The sequence below is a fragment of the Oryctolagus cuniculus genome, chromosome 17 (assembly GCF_051225735.1).
Source record: "Oryctolagus cuniculus isolate XC-2025 breed Fujian yellow rabbit chromosome 17, ASM5122573v1, whole genome shotgun sequence".
Classification (NCBI taxonomy): Eukaryota; Metazoa; Chordata; class Mammalia; order Lagomorpha; family Leporidae; genus Oryctolagus; species Oryctolagus cuniculus.
This window is the reverse complement of record NC_142883.1, coordinates 17857510-17862337: the sequence shown is the minus strand read 5'-3', so window position 1 is coordinate 17862337 and position 4828 is coordinate 17857510.

The window sequence follows — 4828 nt, the reverse complement described above, 5'->3', positions numbered from 1 at the left end:
CTTCTGGGAGGCCCACCCCCCGCTTCGCACCCTTCCATTGGCCCGCTGCCCAGCCAATAGGTAGCCGCCTCCAGGGCTGCTACCCCCGAGAGACAGGGCTAAGAAGGGGCGGTTAGTCGACCTCACTCTCCTACCGCGCCCGAGCTTTTCCCGCTCAAAGTAAGCGTGATCAGGATTGGCTTCGACGGACAAGGGCCCATCTGATGATTGGCTAATAGGGCAGCAGAGGGGTGGGGCGTGGAAGGAGTGCCAGCCTACCCGGTGGGCAAGTGATGGAGGTGCTCGGAAGATTTGAAAAGTTGCCCAGCAACAGAGGAATAAGCCTAAACCTATCTGAGGCGCAGCCCGTGCCAACATTTTCATTTCTGCCCCTTGACCCCTCCCCTAGCTCCCAGAATCCTTTGTAGCCGCCCGGAAACCAACGGGCCTTGTGCCGGTTTCCCCGGGGGTAAAGAGCCCCTTAGAGTCGCCTGAGGGGAGCGCCCGCTGGTGTCGTGGGCCCAGGCTTTCGGGGGGAAAGCATATGGGTGTTAATATGGCTTTTGAACAAAGTTAATCCTGTACGATACAGAACCCATTCCCGGCACCTGGCGGCAGTGCTGTCGGGGTGTGACGTCTTAGAGAAACGCAGTTTCGCGTCCGCAGGCAACGGTTTTTCGACGTGCGCACCGAGGGGAGGTGTTTGGCGGCGCCCGCACCCCGCGCGGGGTGCCCGGGCTGCGCTCGGCTTCCCGTGAACGCGCCCCTGTGGGACGCCCGTGGTGGCCCGGTGCTGGGTCCCCGCCTCCGCGGAGGAGACCGGGCCTCAGCGCTGGTCCTGGGCGTCTGCGAAGGGAACTGGCGCGTGGGACCGCTCTCATTCTTTACCTCTCAAATAAATACATCAAAAATATATTTTTTTTGACAGGCAGAGTGGCTAGTGAGCGAGAGAGACAGAGAGAAAGGTCTTCCTTTGCCGTTGGTTCACCCTCCAATGGCCGCCGCCGCCGGCGCGCTGCGGCCGGTGCACCTCACTGATCCGATGTTAGGAGCCAGGTACTTATCCTGGTCTCCCTTGGGGTGCAGGGCCCAAGCACTTGGGCCATCCTCCACTGCACTCCCTGGCCACAGCAGAGAGCTGGCCTGGAAGAGGGGCAACCGGGACAGAATCCGGCACCCCAACCGGGACTAGAACCCGGTGTGCCGGCGCCGCAAGGCGGAGGATTAGCCTAGTGAGCCGCGGCGCCGGCTTCAAAAATATTTTTTTTAAATGATGCGTTTATTTGAAAGGCCAGATTACGGAGAGGGAGGGAGAGAGCTTCCACCCGCTGGTTCACTCCCCACATGGCCCCGGCGGCCCAGGAGGCAGGAGCTCCATTCGGGCTTCCACACGGGTTCAGGGTCCAAGCAGGTGGGTCATCTGCTGCTGCTTTCCCAGGCCAGAGCAGGGAGCTGGATCGGAAGTGGAGCAGCCGGAACTCAAACCAGTGCCAATAGGGGATACCAGCATTGAAGGTGGTGGAACCGGCTCCACCACAATACTATTCCCATCAATAAATACTTTCTTTAAAAAAAAGTGTGAAGAACATGAGAGAAGCATAGGGCCAGCCTTGTGGCATAGAGGGTTAAGTCACTGCCTGTGAGGCCGGCATCCCATATGGGCACCAGTTCAAATCCCAGGGGCTAAATTTCTGATCCAGCTCCCTGCCAATGCACCTGGGTCTGCAGCAGAAGATGGTGTGTTTGGGCCCCTGCTACCATGCGGGAGACCCCGATGAAGCTCCTGGTTCCTGGCTTTGGATCAGCCCTGTCCCAGCTGTTATAGCCATTTGTGGAGTGAACCAGTGGATGAAAGATTTCGCTCGCCCTCTCCCTCTCTCTGTGACTCATTCAAATAAATAAAAATAAATTTTAAAAAATCAAAACTTGAGAAATAAATGAATAGATGTTCTTTCGAGTCAGGCACAGAAGGCAATAGGATAGTGGAATTAATTCCCTGGGCCTATCGCATTGTCCTGATGTTTTTTCAGATCCCAACTCAGCTTTGTATGCAGAAAGCTGACTGAGCAGGTGCATTTCTCTGCAGCACTGAGGAAGTAGCTGGTGTGGGGCTCGTTCCCCCTTTACATTGAGTCAACTGATTTTTTTTTCCATTCACTCACACTCCCAAAGAATTTTGAGAAACTATGAATCAATCCCCTTATGTATTTTTAAAATTTATTTATTATTTGAAAGAGTTACAGAGAGGCAGAGGGAGGGGGAGAGAGAGAGAGAGAGAGAGAGAGAGAGAGAGAGAGGGGCCTTCCATCTGCTGGTTCACTCCCCAGATGTCCACAATGGCCAGAGCTGCATCAATCCAAAGTCAGGAACCAGGAGCTTCCTCTGGGTCTTCCCACACGGGTGCAGGGGCCCAAGGACTTGGGCCATCCTCTGCTACTTTCCCAGGCCATAGCAGAGAGCTGGATTGGAAGTGGAGCAGCCAGGTCTCGAACCAGCGCCCATATGGGATGCTGACACAGCAGGTGGCGGCTTTACCAGCTATGCCACAGTGCCGGCCTCCCCTTATGTATTTTTGTGGTAAAATACATTTAAGAGTCACCATTGAACCATCTTTATGTATATGATTCAGTGGCATTATGTACATTCACTGAATTTCATGTGCTAGTCACTGAGTCTCCATTTCTAGAACTTTTTGTTTATCTCAAACTGCTTCATTAATCTCCGTATGAAGGAAACAACTTCCATTCCCCCCACTCTCAACCGCTGGCAGCAACTGTTCTTCTCTCTCTCTCTCTCTCTCTCTCTCTCTTTCTTTCTTTCTTTTTTTTTGAAGATTTATTTATTTGAAAGAGTTACACAGAGAGAAGGAGAGGTAGAGAGGTCTTCCATCTGCTGGTTCACTCCCCAATTGGCCACTACAGCTGGAGCTGCACTGATATGAAGCCAGGAGCCAGGAGCTTCTTCCCGGTCTCCCACAGAGAGCTGGGTCGGAAGTGGAGCAGCTGGGACTCAAACTGACGCCTACTTGGGATGCCAGCACTGCAGGCAGCAGCTTTACCTGCTACGCCACAGTGCCGGCCCCAACTGTTCTACTTTTTAAAAACTATTTATTAATTTTTAAAGTCTTATTTATTTGAAAGGCAGTTTTACAGAGAGGGGTTGGGGAAGAGTTCTTTCATTTGCTGGTTCACTCCCCAAATGGCTGCAATGGCCAGGGCTGGGCCAGGTTGAAGCCAGGAGCCTGGCACTCCATCTGGGTCTCCCATGTGGGTGGTAGAAGCCAAATACTTGGGCCATTCTGCTGCTCTCCCAGGCTCAGTATCAGGGAACTGGATCAGAAGCAGAGCAGCCAGGACTCCAACCAGTGCTCATATGAGATGCCGGCATTGCAGGAGGCCACGCGACCTGTTGTGCCACAATGTGCGTCCCTCTCCTTTCTGACTGAATTTTACTAAGTTAGTAACTTCATGTAAGTGGAATCATATTTGTCCTTGTGCGGCTGAATTAATTCGCTCAGCATGTAATGAAGGTTTACCCTGTTATAGAATATATTGGACCTTCATTCTTGTGGTTGAATAATAGTCCATTGCATGTATATACCACATTTTATTTATGTATTCATCTGTTGATAGACCCTTAGGTTATGCCTGCCTGTTTACTATTGTGAATAATGATGCTGTGAATATTGATATACAAGTATCTGATTCTTTTTTTTACCAATTCGCTTGGGGATATGGCTAAGAGTGGAGTAGATAGAGCACACGGTAATTCACTTAGCATTCCGAGGCACTCCAAACCATTTTCCATAGTGGCCGCACCATTTGACCTCCCCAACAGCAATGACTCACTCCCCACATGCCTGCTGGGGTTGGGCCAGCACTAAACTTGGAAGCCCGGAACTCAAAGTACTTGAGCTTTTACCACTGCCTTCCAGGGTCCACACAGGGAGCACATTAAACAGGAAGCTAGAGTCAGGAGCCAGAGCTGGGTAGTGAACCGGGTGCCCCAAGGTGGGATGCAAGTGTCTTAACTGCTGGCTTAGACGCCCCGTGAATGGTGTTAAAATGCAAATGAGTGAGAAAAAACCTCAAATACTTTTTCAAAGTGCAACCGTCAGGCAGGAAGACAGACATTAACCTATGTGTGTGAGAAGTAAAAAACGTGGCTAAGGGAAGGGGCTTAGATGTTTGGAAACATCTGGAAAGCAACTGACGTTTGCTGATTAAAGATGCCGCCAGGTACCATCATGAGCGGTCTGTGGTGGTCCCTTGCTTGGGACCCTTACTGCCAGGTAACCCAATACCCCAAGGGGATCCTGTACCCGAGTTTTCTCCCCAGTAACACTTCAGAGGAGAGAGGCAGGAGGGAAAGTGGCAGGAAGTTCAGCGGCACCCACGAGCCCCCAGCTAAATGCAGATGGGTTTTCTGCCGAGCTGCCCACCTGATGTCAGATGGACAATAAACCTCACTAGCGTGCTTGTCACCAGCCTCTCATCTGCACTTTCCTCTTATGTGGAGCTCTGGCCTAACTGGTGACACTTGGCACTTGGCCTGTCTCCCTGTCGGCCAGCGGCTTCCCACGTCCATCTGCCTCAGGGTTAACTCCCTCTCAGCCCCCTTTGGTGACACAGCCACAGCCTTCTTTGTGCTTAAGGAAGAAAAGCCGACTGGGGAAGCACCAAGCTTCAACTTCCAAGCCTTACCGGTGACAGGACCACTCTTACTTCCTCTACCTTTGTAGACAAAACACTTTACAACAAGAGTGAGATAATCAAAATCATGTAAGGCCACAGTTACTTTGCTCGCAGATCCCTGGGATCCTGTTTGAGGGGAGTTCTGAAAGGCCTGT